We start from the raw sequence: 20487 nt of genomic DNA, 5'->3' as shown, positions 1-20487 counted from the left end.
TCCCGTCTAGATGTTAAATACATTACGTAGCGCGTCCTATATCCACTGTGCCTGAGGTATGTGAACCTCAAGTTATATTCCAGCAATCTATATTAGTACTAATTGGTGGTCTATTTTATACCACACCATTCTCATGACTCCAGCAGCTCATTTATTGAGGGAAATGTATGCTTGTAGTAAAAAATGAAAAAATGGGTGCTAGGACTTGTCTTGTACAAGCTCCAATTTATAACCTACCTTTCCAGAGTAGGTAACAATTCAATAAGATACAAAGAAAAAAAAAATATGGAGCGCTTTGCAAGGGAGCAGTACAGGACTGAAGAATGCTGTATATCTATAAGTATAAAAATAAACTTTATATAAGAAAAACCTCCTAGTGATAATACTAATAACGGTAAGGAAGTTTAACACCCAGGTAATTGGAATAAATATAGCAGGTTTATTAAAGTTTACAATAATCTTATATATATCAATAGCTGCAAAAGACCTTAATTAAAATCGGGATGTCTCCCACATTTAAAAATTTGATCACAATATAAACTTGAATGAAAAATAATAATAATCGGAGATTAATTCTAAAGTGATAATGTGCTAGAAGTGGTAATATATAGTGCAATTGTGTAAGGCTTATATAGGTAAGGATAGGTGGTGGATCGTACCAATGAATAAATAGTGGTTTGCGAATCGTGATAAAATACTATGTCAACCGTAACAGTGTATCCAAGTGTTATAAGTACTGAGTGTGAGATGTGTATAGTTTGTATCAATATATAAAATACACAACTTAAACTCAACTTAAAATACAGTAAAAGATGGAAGGTTGGATGAGTAACTTTACATCCAATCTATTCTAAAAGCCAATGCAACGCTATCTATCATAAAATGTCTATAGTTTGTTCTTTGTGATAAAAAGCAATGGTGACATCTGAGCAATGGTAGAAATAAAAGCACAGTCTTAGTGGAAAAACTACAGAGGCCCCTCGCTACCTTTGCAGCTTTACCCGGGTACTCTCTGGTTGTAGTGTTGTATTTACAGCAGATTCCTGAAAATAGCCTCTAGCAGTACACGTATATACTTGGTTACTCACGGACTTGCCGACAACACTACTTTCTCTCGGCTAGATTACGAGTTTTGCGTTATGAGCGGTTCGGTAATAACTTGCAAGTTATTTCCACCGCTCACCTCCCTATAGCGCTGCTATTACAGGTTTGCAAAAACCCGGCGTTAGCAGCCAATATGGCAGCGTTGAGCTCCATTGAGCTCCATGCCGCACCCAAATACCAGCGCTGCTTTGAGCTGGTTTTACGTGCTCATGCACGATTTCCCGATAGACATCAATGGGGAGAGCCGGTTAAAAAAAAGCCTAACACCTGCAATAAAGGAGCGGAAAGCTCCATAACACAGCCCCATTGATTCCTATGGGGAAAGAAAATGTACAGTATGTTTACACCTAACACCCTAACATAAACCCTGAGTCTAAACACCCCTAATCTGCTGCCCCCGACATCGCCGCCACCTACATTACACTTATTAACCCCTAATCTGCAGCCTCCGACATCGCCGACACCGACCTACACTTATTAACCCCTAATCTGCTGCTCCCAATGTCGTCGCTACCAACCTACACTTATTAACCCCTAATCTGCCACCCCCAATGTCGTCGCTACCTACCTACACTTATTAACCCCTAATCTGCTGCTCCCAATGCGGTTGCTACCTACCTACACTTATTAACCCCGCTGCCACTATACTAAAGTTATTAACCACTAAACCTAACCCTAAGTCTAACCCTAACACCCCTAAATTTAATATAATTAAAATAAATCTAAATAAAAATTACTATCATTAACTAAATAATTCCTATTTAAAACTAAATTCTTACCTGTAAAATAAACCCTAAGCTAGCTACAATATAACTAATAGTTACATTGTATCTAGCTTATGTTTTATTTTTATTTCATAGGCACGTTTGTATTTATTTTAACTAGGTAGAATAGTTAGTAAATAGTTATTAACTATTTACTAGCTACCTAGTTAAAATAAATACAAATTTACCTGTAAAATAAAACCTAACCTGTCTTACACTAACACCTCTCCTAACACTACAATTAAATAAATTACATTAATTAAATACAATTAACTAAATTACAAAATCCCCCACTAAATTACACAAAATAATAAAGAAATGATCAAATATTTAAACTAATTACACCTAATCTAATAGCCCTATCAAAATAACCCCCCCCCCCCAAAAAAAAAAAAAACCCTAGCCTAAACTAAACTGCCAATAGCCCTTAATAGGGCCTTTTGCGGGGCATTGCCCCAAATACATCAGCTCTTTTACCTGTAAAAAAAAATACAAACATCCCCCCCAACAGTAAAACCCACCACCCACACAACCAACCCCCCCAAATAAAATCCTATCTAAAAAACCTAAGCTCCCCATTGCCCTGAAAAGGGCATTTGGATGGGCATTGGCCTTAAAAGGGCATTTAGCTTTTTTTCCAGCCCAAACCCTAATCTAAAAATAAAACCCACCCAATAAACCCTTAAAAAAATCTAATACTAATCCCCGAAGATCCACTTACAGTTTTTGAAGACCGGACATCCATCCTCAACGAAGCCGGGAGAAGTCTTCATCCAAGCGGCAAGAAGTCCTCAATGAAGCCGGGAGAAGTCTTCATCCAAGCGGCAAGAAGTTGTCCTCCAGACAGGCAGAAGTCTTCATCTAGACGGCATCTTCTATCTTCATCCTTCTGATGCGGAGCGGCTCCATCTTCAAGACATCCGTTGCGGAGCATCCTCTTCTTTCAACGGCTACTGAAGAATGAAGGTTCCTTTAAGGGACGTCATCCAAGATGGCGTCCCTTGAATTCCGATTGGCTGATAGAATTCAATCAGCCAATCGGAATTAAAGTTGAAAAAATCTGATTCACCTGGAACTAACGCAGATCATAGGATATTCTGCTGTTATACATATAGTAGTAGACCCATGAATCCCTCAAGGACCGTTATCACCATTCAGACTACATCTCTAACTTATCAGTTAGCACAATACCCAACATATGTCCAGGTTCTTACAAATATCGTAAACAAGCTTTTACTCCACAATTACCATATCTTCACCTTTCTATTGATCACCTCATCACAGAGCCCTCTTGCCTTGGAAAGCTCCGCCTCCTCCTCTTCCCCATCCATTTTCAAGTGGCTCTTGCCCGCTGTACTCCTTTACCCAATGCCCCTCTCGCTAACTCAGCTCATCTTATCTGCACCTTAAAATCCCTATGGAATCTTAAAGCTTGTTTAATTAGCCCTGAAATAATCTTCCATCTAGCTAATAATTTCCATTAGTGCTCTTTTGCATTTGACCCATGAGATACCTGAGCTGTAATTACTATTACATAATCTATATTATAGAAAATGAGGTCACACTCACTCAGGCTTTGCGTTATTTCAGACTATATCTCCTTGTGTCTTTATTAAAACTCTCCCACATGGCACACTACATTAGTTGGTCTCACTGTTACGCAATGACAGATAATTGATTTTTTTTCATGCATGTTTTTTTGCTACCAATGTTATCTACTCACGTGTTAATGGGGAGCTTGATAAATATGCATCCATAGTATAAAATCAAATTATGTCAACAATAGGACTACAAATACGATTGTTACATCAAACAGCAATCACAACTGCTATAGAGGCAATGCTTGCTAAAAGAAAAAGGCTTTAGCGATTAAAGGTTTCAATTTCATGTGCATATGGTTCCTGAAAAAATTTACCATCCTCTAGTAGTTATAGGAATATAGGAATAGTAGTTAGTTTGGCTAAAGCAAATAGCTCCATCCACCACTGTAAATGTTTCCCAAAGCTCTACATTAGAAGTTGATAGAGGAAACAAGGACGGATTAAAAGAGAAGAATACAATTGTAAAAAAGTTTCAAATCTACTTCTATGATCAAATTTGCTTTGTTCTCTTCTTATTCTTTGCTACAGAGATACGTAGAAAGGTAGCATGCAGATGCATCAGGCTCTACATGACAGGAAATAGTGCTGCTATCTAGCGCTCTTGCTAATGTATAACATTGTTGCAAAACTGCTGCTATATAGTACCTGCTTTTCAAAAAAGGATAACGAACAAACAAAGTAACTTTGATAATAGAAGTACAGTATATTGAAAAGTAGTAAAATTGTATGTTCTATCAGAATCATGAAAGACAAATGTGGGGTTTGTGCTACAAAACCATACAGAGTATAGCTGGGTGGCAACGATTACAATATATATTGGGCATATTTCTCCCTTTGTCTCCTTATTTTATCTGAGGGTTGTTCTTACAGAATACTTTGGGGGAGATTTATCAAGCAGCCGATGCTGCTTGCTCCGCCCGATGTTTCTGGCTCGCCGGAAACGTAAGTTAAGAAGCAGTGGTCGTAAGACCGCTGCTCCTTAACTCATCCGACACCTCTGAGGTGGCAGACTGTAATTATCCCAATCAGATATACGATCAGGATGATTGACACCCCCTGCTAGTGGCCGATTGGCGGCGAATGTGCAGGGGGCGGCATTGCACAAGCATTTCACCAGAACTGCTAGTGCAATGATAAATGCCGACAGCGTATTTAGCATTTAGCGACGTTGGGCGGACATGATACGCTACAGCGAATCATGTCCGCTCGACCTATATTAAATCGGCCCCTATGAATTGATTGTACATTTAATAAGGTTTGCTGATATTTATATTTCCAGAAGGATATAAATAAACTAAAAACTGGCCAAAGGAAAGCTACTAAAATGGTACATGGTCTAAAATGTAAAAAGAAAGACTCTATGATATAAATATGTATAGTTTAGAGGAGAGAAGGAAACGAGGTAACTAGATAGAAACCTTAAGGGGACTTAAGAAAGTGGAAGCTGAAAGCATTTTCCACAAAAAAAGAAATAACAAAACATGTGAAGAAGAGAAATGTAGGGAAGCGTTTTTTCCTCTCACAGAAACGGTGGTGGATTTATGGATAAAGATGGTGGGGGGGGGGCAGAGGCAACTTCTGAAGTGGCAGGATGCGTCTAATTAAAGCTCCTCGCTCCAGTTTACTTTTTTCCAGTTATTTTTTATAAATATATATTGCCAATAAGGTATAACATATACCCAGAAATAGATATTTACTATATTTAAATAACAGAATACAGGAGTTGATTTATTTCGACTGCTGCCCAGCCTATGTTTTTCAGAAAAAGCCTCGCAACCCAGTGACTTGGACTGCCACACAAACCGACCCCTTAATACAGGGTTAAGGAGTACTTTGAGACCCTTCTAAATATACTAATTGCTAGTGAAATGATTTTGTTGATGGCAATGGAGATACCAATAGACTTCAGTATTGTGTCACTTTGTGTCCTTCTTGGCTTTCCTTAGCAATAACTATATATTAACCCCTAAACCTAACCCTAACCCAAACGTAACCCTAACACTAACGTAACCCTAACCCTAACATAACCCTAACACCCCCTAACTTTAACATAATTAAAATAGAGCTAAATTAAACGTACAATTATTAACTAAATAAACCGATTAACCCCTTAATCGCCAGCCCCCCGACTTCGCAACAACCTAAATTAAGCTATTAACCCCTACCCCTAAACCTAACCATACCCCTAAACCTAACCCTAACTCTAACTTCCCCTAACTTTAACATAATTAAAATAGAGCTACATTAAATTTACAATTATTAACTAAATAATTCCTATTTAAAACTAAATACATACTTACCTGTGAAATAAAACCTAAGCTAGCTACAGTATAACTAATAGTTATATTGTAGCTAGCTTAGGTTTTCTTTTTATTTCACAGGTAAGTTTGTATTTATTTTAACTAGGTAGACTAGTTAGTAAATAGTTATTAACTATTTACTAACTACCTAGTTAAAATAAATACAAACTTACCTGTGAAATAAAACCTAAGCTACCTTACACTAAAACCTAAAATTACAAAAAATAAAAATACCTACCATTACAAAAAAAAAACAACTAAGTTATCCAAAATAATAAAAATGATTCCTATTCTAATAGCCTTTAAAAAAAAACAAAAAAACACCCCAAAATAAAAAAGCCTAATCTAAAATAAACTACCAAGGGCCCTTAAAAGGGCCTTTTGTAGGGCATTTCCCTAAGTTAAACAGCTCTTTTGCTACAAAAAACAAACACCCCCTAACAGTATACAAACCCCCACCCCACCAAACTACCAAGGGCATTTTGGGGGCCCTTAAAAGGGCCTTTTGTAGGGCATTGCCCTAAAGATAATAGCTCTTTTCCTACACCCCCTAAAAAAATACATTACACAAAATAACAAATTATCAAAAATATTAAAAATTATTCCTATTCTAATACCCATTAAAAAAAAAAAAAACACTCCAAAATAAAAAAACCTAATCTAGAATAAACTACCAATGGCCCTTAAAAGGGCCTTTTGTAGGGCATTTCTCTAAAGATATCAGCTCTTTTTCTGAAAAAATAAAATAAAATACAAATACCCACTAACATTACAAACCCCCACCCCCACCCCCAAACCCACAAAATAAAAAACTATCTAAAAAACCTAATCTACCCATTGCCCTGAAAAGGGCATTTGTATGGGCATTGGCCTTAAAAGGACATTTAGCTCTTTTACTGCCCAAACCCTAAACTAAAAATAAAACCCACCCAAAAAACCCTTAAAAAAATCAAACACTAATCCCAAGACGATCCACTTACAGTTTTTGAAGTTCCACTTGAACGATCTTCATCCCGGAATAGCAGTCCTCATCCAGGCGGCGAGAAGTCCATCCAGATGGCATCTTTAATCTTCATCCCAGCGTAGAAGTCCTCATCCAAGCGTCGAGAAGTCTTCATCCAGATGGCCTCTTCAATCTTCATCCAGGCGGCATCTTCTATCTTGATCCCGGCAGCGCGGAGCGGGTCCATCCGGAAGACATCCAGCGCAGAGCTTCCTCTTTATACGGTCGCTGCCGTACACTGAATCTTCAATGCAAGATACGCGATTCAAAAATGGTTCTCATTCTATTGGCTGATTCAAATCTTTCAGCCAATAGGAATATAAGGGACACCATTTTGAATCGCATACCTTGCATTGAAGATTCAGTATATGGCAGTGACTGTATGAAGAGGATGCTCTGCGCCGGATACCTTCAGAATGGACCCAGTCCGCGCCACCGGGATCAAGATAGAAGATGCCGCCTGGATGAAGATTGAAGAGGCCGCCTGGATGAAAACTTCTCGCCGCTTGGATGAGGACTTCTCCACCGGGATGAAGATTGAAGAGGCCGCCTAGATGAAGACTTCTCGCCGCCTGGATGAGGACTTCTCCGAGATGAAGATCGTTTAAGCGGGACTTCAAAAACTGTAAGTGGATCGTCTTGGGGTTAGTGCTGTTAGTTTTTTTTTAAGGGTTTTTTGGGTGTTTTTTTTTTTTAGTTTAGGGTTTGGGCAGTAAAAGAGCTAAATGCCCTTTTAAGGGCAATGTCCATCCAAATGCCCTTTTCAGGGCAATGGGTAGCTTAGGTTTTTTTTAGAGTTAGGTTTTTATTTTGGGGGGTTGGTTGGGTGGTGGGTTTTACTGTTGGGGGGTCTTTGTATATTTTTTTTACAGGTAAAAGAGATGTTTAACTTAGGGCAATGCCCTACAAAAGGCCCTTTTATTGTTTATTGTAGGCTAGGGTTTTTTATTTTTGGTGGGCTTTTTTATTTTTATAGGGCTATTAGATTAGGTGTAATTCTTTTTTATTTTTGATAATTTTGTTTGTTATTTTTTGTACTTTAGTGTTCTTTATTTTTTTAATTTAGTCTCTTTTTTTTGTAATTAGATACTTTGTAATTTTAACAGTAGTGTTAGGGTTTTTTAATGTGTAGTTTAGTTTAATTTAATTGGTAGTTTAATTTTAGTTTAATAGTTATATTAGTTTAATTGTTAGTTTAAACTTAGTTTTTTAATTTGAGTTTAGGGGCTAATAGTTTAGTTTAGTATATTTCGTTGTGGGGGGCTTTCAGTTTCGGGGTTAATAGGTTTATTATATTGGTGGTGGTGTAGGGCTTAATAACTTTAGTATAGAGGGGGTGATGTGGGCGGATGGCAGATTAGGGGTTCATTATATTTAAATAGTGTTTGCGATGCGGGAGGGTGGCAGTTTAGGGGTTAATAAGTTTATTATAGTGGTGACGATGTCAGGGAGTTGGGGAATAGGGGTAAATATATTTTTAGAGTGGCGACGATATCGGGAACAGCAGATTAGGGGTTAATACATTTATTATAGTATTTGCGATGCGCGAGGGCCTTGGTTTGGGGTTAATAGGTAGTTTATGGGTGTAAGACATTAGTTATGAGTTTTATGTTACAGCTTTGTAGCGTAAAACTCATAACTACTGACTTTAGAGGGCGTTACAGATCTTGACATTTTAGAGTGTAACGCTCGCTTTTTAGCCTCACCGCAAAACTCATAATACTAGCGCTATGGGAATCCCATTAAAAAAAACGCAATTTTTACTAGTGCGGTACTGACATTGCTTAAATGACCATATTTTCAGCGTTAAAAGACAAACGCACAAACTTGTAATCTTGCTGACTGTTTTTTTCATAGTTTTTTTTTTCTATCTATTATTATGACAATTTTTTTTTTAAAGAAAACATAATTTATTGTTTCGGTTTTGAGCCTCATGTTGCAGGTATGCTTGTAGCACTGTCTCTGTCAACAAAGGGTTACATGGCATTTAGGCCCACGTGCTTGTTGGCTGCTTTAAAACATAAGGTATCTTCCCAAATTATTTTTTATGTTGATGTATATACATATTACTTAAATGCAGATAAAATATGTAAAAAGAAAATCAATAAAATGTTAAAGCATTTTCTTAATGCATGGTTTCCTGTATATAGGTATGTGTTTAACCCCTGAATCAACTCAAGAGCAGCAATGCACTACTGGGATCTAGCTGAACTTTTATGATGAGACAATGACAAGAGGCATGTGTGTAGCCACCAATCACCAGCAACTCCTAGTAATGCATTGCTGCGCTTGAGCCTACCTAAGTATGATTTTCAACAAAAGATACCACCAGAAATAAATGTAAAACTCTCTTAAAATTGCACTCTCTATTTTTACCATGAAAATTTAATTTTGACTTTCATACGCCAAAATTACTTTTTTTTTTTTCTCTCTAGCTGATTTTAATAATATTGTTTCAGTTCTGGAACTGGACAATAAATGAAAACTTAACTATCATAAAATGTGAGCAAAACACAATACGTTAGGCATTCCAGGGCCCCATAAAAATAAAACATGTCCCTTCATGTAATAGCAACCTCCAGTGCCTGAGAAAATACAAGAATGTTTGCTTCAAAAAATAATGTATCTTAGTTCTCAAGGCAAACAGAAATTTACTATGAAAACATTTTCTTGTTTCCTAAGTTTTATTAGTCACTCATGAATCTGTCTAGATAAAAATAATTTTGTCCCTGAAAAAAGCTGAATGGAAATATTTTATTTTTCAGGCAAAGCTCACAAAATAGAGTATAGATTTCAGCTGATTCGTTAAAGAGACATTAAACGATTTAAGAGTTTAAAATAAAATTCTCAATTATGCATTGAAAAACCACTTTGCAATATATTTTGATTATTTATTTTGCTCCCTTTTCCTGTAATTTAAAGGGACAGTCTATTCCAGAATGTTTATTGTTTAAAAAGATAGATAATCCCTTAATTACCCATTCCCCGGTTTTGTATAACCAACACTCAGGTAGATTATGAGTTGTGTGCTATAGAGGGTTCAAAACAAACGCAACAAAAGTTGTGTTATTTCTCCCTCCATAGCACTGCCATTACGAGCTTTAGAAAAGCTGCCTTGTGCGTGCAATATGGTTGGGTTGAGCTCCATACCGCACAAAATACAAACCCTGCTTTGACGTGCTCGTGCACGCTTTCCCCATAGACATCAAAAAAATTACACCTGCGATCGCGGAATGAAAAGCTCTGTAACGCAGCCCCGTTGATGTCTATGGGGAAAAAAGTTACATTTAAACCTAACACCATGACATAAACCCTGAGTCTAAACACCCCTAATCTGCTACCCCTGACATCGCTGACACCTACATAATGTTATTAACCCCTAATCTGTCGCTCCAGATATCGCCGACACCTAAATAAATCTATTAACCCCTAATCTACCGCTCCTGATTTCGCCACCACTATACTAAAGTTATTAACCCCTAATCCCCCGCATCCCAACATCACCCAAACTATATATTAACCCCTATTTCTGCCGCTCCCCGACATCACTGCCACTCAATAAAGTTATTAACCCCTAAACCTCTGGCCTCCCACATCACAACAACCTAAATTAAACTATTAACCCCTAAACCACCAGCCCCCCACATCGCAACAACCTAAATTCAACTATTAACCCCTAAACATAACCCTAAACCTATCCGGAACTCTAACCATAACCCTAAACCCTAACCCTAACACCCCCTAACTTTAACATAATTAAAATAGAGCTAAATTAAAGTTACAATTATTAACTAAATAATACCTATTTAAAACTAAATACAAACTTACCTGTGAAATAAAACCTAATTTAGCTACAATATAACTAATAGTTATATTGTAGCTAGCTTAGGTTTTATTTTTATTTCACAGGTAAGTTTGTATTTATTTTAACTAGGTAGACTAGTTAGTAAATAGTTATTAACTATTTACTAACTACCTAGTTAAAATAAATACAAACTTACCTGTGAAATAAAACCTAAGCTGCCTTACACTAAAACCTAACATTACAAAAATAAAAAACCTACCATTACAAAAAATAAAAAACACTAAAATTACAAAAAATAAAAAACCTACCATTAGGGCCTTTTGTAGGGCATTTAGGAAATCAGCTCTTTTTCTAAAAAATAAAAACAAACACCCAACCCCCAAACCCAAAAAATAAAAAACCTAATTAAAAAAAAATAATCTACCCATTGCCCTGAAAAGGGCATGTGTATGGGCATTGCCCTTAAAATGGCATTCAGCTCTTTTAAGATAGAAAAAAAAAAAAAACCTTAAAAAAACCTAACACTAACCCCTCTTTAGGTAATCACAGTTGCTGAAGTCAGGCTTGAATGATCTTCATTCCAGCGGCTCCATCTTCATCCAGACGGATCCATCTTCATCCATCATGGGACCGGCATCTTCTTCATCCCTGCGGAGGCGGAGCGGTGGTACCATTGCATTCCTATTGACTGAAAAATTTAAATCAGCCAATAGGAATTAGAGCTGCTAAAATCCTATTGGCTGTTCATATCAGCCAATAGGATGAGAGCTACTGAAATTCTATTCGCTGATTTGAATAGCCAATAGAATTTCAGTAGCTCTCAACCTATTGGCTGATATGAACAGCCAATAGGATTTAAGTAACTCTCATCCTATTGGCTGATTTGAATTTGCAAAATCAAATCAGCCAATAGGAATGCAAGGGACGCCATTTTGAAAAGGCTCCCTTGCACTGAAGATTCAGTATACGGCGGCGACAGTATGAAGAGGATGCTCAGCACCGGATGTCTTCAGGATGGACTGCTCCACGCCGCCGGGATGAATATAGTGTCAGGTTAGGTGAAGTCCCGAATCAGAACCGAATGCTAGAATGATAATTAACAACACACTAGCACACTTAGTATAAACCAGGACCTGACCCCACGACAGCCTCTCTGGGAAAGAATAATACTTGAATTACATGAGTAACATGTTACCTTGTAATACCACAAAGATGCTTGATTGAAGATAAGGGGTCAGGATTAAACCTAGTCAGGCAGGCAAGCATTTGGCAACGTAAGATCCAGCAACAAGGTAGATTCAGATTAGAGAGGGATTATCTGAGACGTGGTCAAGTAAGCAAAATTCGTTAACAGTATATCAGGCAGTAACGTATAATCAGGTTTGAAAGGGTTAAACAGAGACGTGGTCAAGCAAGCAAAGTTTGTTAACAGTAAATCAGGCAGCAAAGTATCCTCAGGTTTGAAGGGGTTAAACAGAGACGTGGTCAGGCAAGCAAAGTTTGTTGACAGTAAATCAGGCAGCAAAGTATCCTCGGGTTTGAAAGGGTTAACCAGAGACGTGGTCAGGCTAGCAAAGTTTGTTAACAGTAAATCAGGCAGCGAAGTATCCTCAGGTTTGAAGGGGTTAAACAGAGACGTGGTCAGGCTAGCAAAGTTTGTTAACAGTAAATCAGGCAGCAAAGTATCCTCAGGTTTGAAGGGGTTAAACAGAGACGTGGTCAGGCTAGCAAAGTTTGTTAACAGTAAATCAGGCAGCAAAGTATCCTCAGGTTTTAAAGGGTTAAACAGAGACGTGGTCAGGCTAGCAAAGTTTGTTAACAGTAAATCAGGCAGCAAAGTATCCTCAGGTTTGAAAGGGTTAAACAGAGACGTGGTCAGGCTAGCAAAGTTTGTTAACAGTAAATCAGGCAGCAAAGTATCCTCAGGTTTGAAGGGGTTAAACGGAGACGTGGTCAGGCTAGCAAAGTTTGTTAACAGTAAATCAGGCAGCAAAGTATCCTCAGGTTTGAAGGGGTTAAGCAGAGACGTGGTCAGGCAAGCAAAGTTTGTTAACAGAATATCAGGCAACAAAGTATCAAAATGAGTACTCACAAAGCCACAGCAAGGAAAAAACAAACAGGCATCAGGTGAAGGACAGGCCGGAATATGAACCCAGAATGATTTCAGCAGAATGGGACAGATTCAGGGAGCGTGTCAGCAGAGTGAGATAGCTTCAGAGGCAAAGGATGTTGCTAAGCAATGCAGCAACAGAGCCTCAGAAGAGAGGAGCGTGACAGATAGAAGATGCCACCTGGATGAAGATAGAATATGCCACCTGGATGAAGATAGAAGATGCCATCTGGATGAAGATAGAAGCCGCTGCTTGGATGGATGAAGATCTCCCCGTCTGGATGAATACTTCTCACCGCCTGGATGAGGACTTTGCCGTCTGGATTAGGATGGATGTCCGGACTTCAGAAACTGTAAGTGGATCGTCGGGAGTTAGTGTTAGGTTTTTCAAACTTTTTTGGGTGGGATTTTTTTAGATTACGGTTTGGGCTATCTTAAAAGAGCTAAATGCCCTTTTAAGGGCAATGATAAAGAGCTGAATGCCCTTTTAAGGGCAATGCACATACAAATGCCCTTTTCAGGGCAATGGGTATCTTAGGTTTTGTTTAGAGTTAGGCTTTTTATTTTGGGTGGTTGGTTGGGTGGTGGGTTTTACTGTTGGGGGGGTCTTTGTATTTTTTTACAGGTGAAAGAGCTGTTCAATTTAGGACAATGCCCTACAAAAGGCCCTTTTAAGGGCTATTGGTAGTTATTGTACGCTTGGGCTTTTTTTTTGGGGGGGGGGGTTATGGCTATTAGATTAGGTGTATTTTTTTTTATTTTGGATAATTTTGTTTGTTATTTTTCGTAATTTAGTGCTTGTTATTTTTTTGTAGATTTAATTTTTTTAGTAGGGTTTGGTTTTTTAATTTCTAATTTAGTTTATTTAATTCGTAGTTAGTTTAATTTTAGTTTAATAGTTATGTTAGTTTAATTTATAGTTACATTTTTTTATTATTTTTATTTCACAGGTAGGTTTTTATTTATTTTAAGACAGGGATCTTGTAATTTTAATAAAAAGTTAGGGGGGTGTTAGGTTTAGGGGTTAATAGTTTAATTTAGTTTTTGTCGATGTGGGGGGGTTGTCGGTTTAGGGGTTAATAGGTTTATTTAGTGGCAGTGATGTAGGAGGCCAGAGGTTTAGGGGTTAATAACTTTATTTAGTGGCAGCGATGTCGGGGAGCGGCGGAATAGGGGTTAACATCTTTATTATAGTGTGGGCGATGTTGGGGTGCGGGGGAATAGGGGTTAATAACTTTAGTATAGTGGCGACGATGTTGGGGAGTGGCGGAATAGGGGTTAATAAATTTTATTAGTGGCGGCGATGTCAGGAGCGAGAGATTAGGGGTTAATAACTTTAATATAGTATTTGCGATGCGGGAGGGCCTTGGTTTAGGCGTTAATAGGTAGTTTATGGGTGTTAGTGTACTTTGTAACACTTTAGTTATGAGATTTATGTAACAGTTTTGTTGCATAAAACTCTTAACTACTGGTCTCAGATGGCGGCATGGATCGTGTCGGTATAGGCTCTAACGCAAGCTTTTTAACCTCACCGCAAAACTCGTAATGGCAGTGCTATGGAAATCCCATGAAAGAATGTAATTTTTTCGAGTCCAGGACTGACGTTGCGTTAGAGGCTAAAAGGCGTGCAGTACAGTTATACCATACGGGTAGTGAAGATAAGGAGCACCAGCAGGCAGGATGCACTTAAATTTTTTATTAAGCGTTCAATTGAACATCCTTTAAAAACAGGGAATACATACAAGTGGCAATGTGGGTGGTGTGGAAAACCCTCAAAGGACTGTCCGCTGACGTGTTTCAGCATAAATGGCTGTAATCGTAGCTATAGTCCATAATCACATAAACCTTTAAATACACCTCGGTGCAAAGTGATTGGGTAAAAACATTACCCCGAGTGAGGTCACATATACACACCCACAAATGCCCTAGTTACAATAATAACAACTGAAAGTAAATTTAGTAACATCAATAACGAATTGATAAACATATATTACAAATGCAGAAATCTGTGCAATCATTTGTTACTTACTTTTTTGCTCACTGCTAACTAATACCCTTTGCATAATAAGAAAACCCCTAAACTAGGACCAAGTGCGTTCTGTTTATGATTATAAACAACCCAATTACAGAGTATATATATATATATATATATATATATATTCTTTGTTCACATTCTGAATATTCAGTGGGTTACTTTGTTTACACATCACATAGATATGATATCAATGAGTAGCTATACATATACATCATATCCATTTAAATGTAATAGTGACTGAAAATGTTCTTACTTTTGTAAGGGAATAATTATACCCCTAACCAGTTTGGCTTGCAATATTTCAGATACACAGACCCAGGGTTCTACTCCCAGAAATGTATGATATCATATTCTGATTTTAACCCTTGGGGTACCCTAGTCCTGAGTCTGTGTATCCAAAAGGCCTCTCTTTTTGCCAAAAATGTATCCCTATCACCTCCTCTCTTATTACACTTAAAGGGACAGTAAACACCAGAATGTTTGTTGTTTTAAAATATAGATAATCCCTTAATTACTAATTCCCCAGTTTTGCATAACCAACACAGTTATAATTATACACATTTTACCTCTGTAATTACCTTGTATCTAAGCCTCAGCAGACTGCCCCTTTATTTCAGTTCTTTTGACAGACTTGCATTTTAGCCAATCAGAGCTGACTCCATGGTAAATTCACATGCATGAGCTCAATGCTATCTATATGAAACACATGAACTAATGCCCTCTAGTGGTGAAAAACTATCAAAATGCATTTAGATTAGAGGCGGCCTTCAAGGTCTAAGAAATTAGCATATGAACCTCCTAGGTTTAGCTTTCAACTAAGAATACCAAGAGAACAAAGCAAAATTGGTGATCAAAGTAAATTGGAAAGTTGTTTAAAATTGCATGCCCTATTTAAATCATGAAAGTTTTTTTTGGACTTGACTGTCCCTTTAACCATTTCAATAATTGTCCATTTTAGAGAGTTGGGTTTCTTGTTGTGTATCAATAAAAAGTGCTGTACTAATGGGGTTGTCAGTTTTCCAGCCTTAATATTGGATAAATGCTCACATATTCTGTCCCTAGTCTCTCTTGTGTGAGACCTGTATACTGGACACCACAAATTTCATACGTGAGCAAATACACAGCATAAGTAGTTCTACAGTTCAGACACGAAAAATGTCTGAACTTTTCCCCAGTAACCGTGCTAGCGAAACCTTCTCCTTGCTGTAGACACTCACAAGCTATACACTGTGAGTAGCTGAATTATCAATGGTTTGTGGAAGAACTGAGTTGTGTAGGGGCTACAATGTTGCCTATGCTCACACCCTTTTTGAAAGCATATCTAGAACCCTGGGTCTGTGTATCCGAAAGAATGCAAGCCAAACTGGTTAGGGGTATAATTATTCCCTTACAAAAGTAAGAAACATTTCAGTCTATGTGATGTGTGAACAAAGTAACCCACTGAATATTCAAAATGTGAACGAAGTATATATATATATATATATATATATATATATATACTCTGTAATTGGGTTGTTTATAATCATAAACAGAATGCACTTGGTCCTAGTTTAGGGGTTTTCTTATTATGCAAAGGGTATTAGTTAGCGGTGAGCGAAAAAGTAAGTAACAAATGATAGCACAGATTTCTGCATTTGTAATATATGTTTATCAATCCGCTATTGATGTTACTAAATTTACTTTCAGTTGTTATTATTGTAACTAGGGCATCTGTGGGTGTGTATATGTGACCTCACTCAGGGTAATGTTTTTATCCAATCACTTTGCACCGAGGTGTATTTAAAGGTTTATGTGATTATGGACTATAGCTACGATTACGGCCATTTAGGCTGAAACGCGTCAGCGGACAGTCCTTTGAGGGTTTTCCACACCACCCACATTGCCACTTGTATGTATTCCCTGTTTTTAAAGGATGTTCAATTGAACTCTCAATAAAAGTTTTTAAGTGCATCCTGCCTGCTGGTGCTCCTTATCTTCACTACCCGTATGAGTCTCCAGAAACGGAGGAATGCACAGCAGCTGTTGGGATAATACCCTTGCATGAGTCACTTCCACTCACCTACCTCACAAGCATCTATATCGGCAGAGAAGGAGCAAATAGCCGGAAGCCAGAGATCCTGGATGACATCACACGCCATCGCAGAGTGGACCTAAGAGGGGAACGAAGCAGACCGTAGGTCTTATCTACCTGTATAGCATAGACCCAAGTTTTAAAAGAAGCCGTTTTTTGTTCCCTGTGGACAGGCCACCAATCTTTCAGCAAAGGGATATACCCGGTGACCGGAGCTACGGAGGTAAGGTGAGAGGATGGGGAAGCCCCTATTCTACTCTGACTGCAGTGTCTAGGTAAACACGGAGGCTTTGTATTCACTCACTGACTTTTACTTTATCTGCATAAACAGGTGCTCACATAACCCAGTTTGGAGTACAGTTATACCGCCAAGACTAGTAATGGCTGTGTTACTGTTTTAACGCTGAAATTGCCATTTTTTTCAGCGTTAAAACACGAACGCAAAACTCGTAATCAACCTGACTGTTATTTAAATATTTTTTTTTACCTCTGTGATTAGCTTGTATCTAAGACTCTGCAGACTGCCCCCATATTTAGTATTTTTTTTACAGACTTGCATTTTAGCCAATTAGTCCTGACTTATAAATAACTCCACGGGAGTGAGCACAATGTTATTTATATGGAACACATGAACTAGCGCTATCTATCTGTGAAAAACTGTCAAAATGCACTGAGATAAGGAGGCCTTCAAAGGCTTAGAAATTAGCATATGAGCCTATCTAGGTTTAACTTTGAATAAAGAATATCAAGACAACAAAGCAAATTTGATGATGAAAGTAGATCGGAAAGTTGTTTAAAATTGCATGCCCTATCTGAAGAGACAGGCATAAAACTAGACCGTCCAAACAATGCTGTGTGGAACATAGGAAACTCTAAAAAAAGTTTCCACACAGCTTTGTTTGCACAAACAGAGATAAATAGAAAACTAGTTCAAACATTGCGGCACCAATTACTTTATAGAAATTAAACCTTTACACTAGTATTTTCAATATTTAAACAACTGATATCATTGTAAAATGCATGTACATATTATTCTAGGGCAATCTTTGCTTTGAATACATCCTTATGTCTAGCATATATTTACTGTTTAACATCCCTTTAAGCCTGAAAATTATTTTCAATCTTGAAAACTAAAAGAGCACATGGCAGGCTTCATACGCCCAACCCTGCCACATATCTGTCCTATAATTTGTAGTTTTGTCTTTTTCTGCTGAAGTCAAACAAAGTAGATTTTGTAACACAATTCAAGCAGACTCCGGTCCAAATAGAGCTGTGGGTGATCCCTTCGGTCACTGCCACTGTCACCTCTCTCTACAGTTTCCTTGTATAGCTACACACTGTGCTACCGTATAGGGCTTGATCACATATGCGGCGTAGCCCGCAAAAGCCAACGTCGGCTATTTTTAGACGGATGTAGAGATAACATATTTTACCCGTCGGCCACTGTTTTTACTCCCATAAACTAACATAGAACCGGCGTCACAAGTCGGTATCACATATTCAGCGCAAAGACTTGCGTAGATTTTTTTATTTTAATGTTAAAGGGACATGAAACCCCAAATTTTTCTTTCAGGATTCAGATAGAGAATACAATTTTAAAAAACTTTTCATTTTACTTCTATTATTTAATTTGCTTCCTTCTCTTGTTATTCTTTGCTAAAAGGTTTATCTATGAAAGCTCATGAGAAGCAGAAAACCTAGGTTCTAGCTGCTGATTGGTGGCTGCATATATATACCGATTGTCATTGGCTCACCCATGTGTTCATTTAGAAACCAGTAGTGCATTGCTGCTCCTTCAACAAATGATAGCAAGAGCATAAAACAAATTATATAATAGAAGTAAATTAGAAAGTTGTTTAAAATTGTATTTAAAAAAATGTTTGAGTTTCATGTCCCTTTAAGTTAGTCTTTTTTTATTTTATGTAATTGGGGTTAATTTAGGGGGTGTTAGGTTAGGGGGCTTAGTGATTAGATTAATACTTTGCATTTTGTGGGGATGGTGGTTTAGGGGTTAATAGGTTAATTAGGTAGATTGCGTTGTGGGAGTTGGCGGATTAGGGGTTAATAGTTTGGGGTGTGGCAGTTTATGGGTTAATAGTGTTGATAGGTACTTTACGTTGTGGGGGGATGGTGGATTAGGGTTTAATACATTTATTAGATACTTTGCATTGTGGGGGGAGGGCAGATTAGGGGTTAATATATTTATTAGATACTTTGAATTGTGGGGGGAGGGCGGATTAGGGGTTAATATATTTATTAGGTAGTTTGCGATGTGGGGGTTGGCAGATTAGGGTTTAACAGTTTTAATAGGTAGTTTGCATTGTGAGGGGATGGTGGTTTAGAGGTTAATGCATTTTATTATTATGCATACGAAGAGAGAATCGCTCTACCAGGAACGGACAACAGCTCATTAGCTAGTTCTATGGCGATTTACCACCCAGGAGCAGCCTCTTTTAGACCAGTGTTTTTTTCACAGAGGAAAACTTTCCTGTAGTTTATCAATCTGATCCCGCCAAGTATGGTCGGTCCAGCCCCGAAATACCAGGCAATTCTCATCTGAACAAGGAACATGACAACCCCAGATGATCGTTTCAGCCTCCTATGGGTCTCGTCAGTGAGGTTCAGCCACATTCCTCTAAGCACACTGGGCAAGGAGTCCACACCTGGTTTCCCCCATCACCCAGAGGGAGACTTCCCTAGGGTCATATTAATTTGCATATGAAGAGAGAAGCACTCTACCAGGAATGAACAACAGCTCATCAGCTAGTTCTATGGCGATTTACCACCCAGGAGCAGCCTCATTTAGACCAGTGTGCTTTTCACAGAGGAAAACTTTCCTGAAGCATATCAGTCTGGTCCTGCCAAGTAAGATCAGTCCAGCCCCGAAATACCAGGCAATTCTCCTTTGAACAAGGAACATGACAACCCCAGAAGATCGTTTCGGCCTCCTAAAAGAGGCTAAAAGAGGCTGCTCCTGGGTGGTAAATCACCATAGAACTAGCTGATGAGCTGTTGTTCGTTCCTGGTAGAGCGCTTCTCTCTTCGTATGTACATTATGGTGGATATAGGGGTTTTGGGATGGCGGATATAGGGGTTTTGACGTGTCGGGTTCATTTTTTGGAGGCGGGTTAGACTTTTACGGTGATTAAACTTTTTTTTCTTAGGCGCCGGCAGTACATAAGTATATGATCTGCTGCCGCCGTATATGTGATTCACCCAATGGGGCCTATCTATCAAGCTCCGAATGGAGCTTGATGCCCCGTGTTTCTGGCAAGCCTGCAGGCTCGCCAGAAACAGCAGTTATGAAGCAGCGGTGGGACAGACATCGCCGGAATTCAACCCGATCAAGTACGATCGGGTTGATTGACACCCCCCTGAGTCGAGTCTGCAGGGGGCGGCGTTGCACCAGCAGCTCTTGTGAGCTGCTGGTGCAATGCTGAATACGGAGAGCGTATTGCTCTCCGTATTCAGCGAGGTCTGGTGGACCTGATCCGCACTTTCGGATCAGGTCATCCAGACTTTCTTAAATAGAGGCCAATGTGCGAGGTGAACTTACGGGCGGCATAGGTTTCAGCAGTTGCGCTGAAACCTACGCTGTATATGTAATCTCGCCCATATTGCTAAAGACACATGCATGATCTAGAGCCAAGTTTCAACCAAGAGATCAAGAATTACTTTTCAAAACAGCAGTATA

This window comes from Bombina bombina, chromosome 5 (genome assembly GCF_027579735.1).
Source record: "Bombina bombina isolate aBomBom1 chromosome 5, aBomBom1.pri, whole genome shotgun sequence".
NCBI lineage: Eukaryota > Metazoa > Chordata > Amphibia > Anura > Bombinatoridae > Bombina > Bombina bombina.
The sequence above is the reverse complement of the archived record's forward strand: the minus strand, read 5'-3'. Positions refer to the sequence as shown.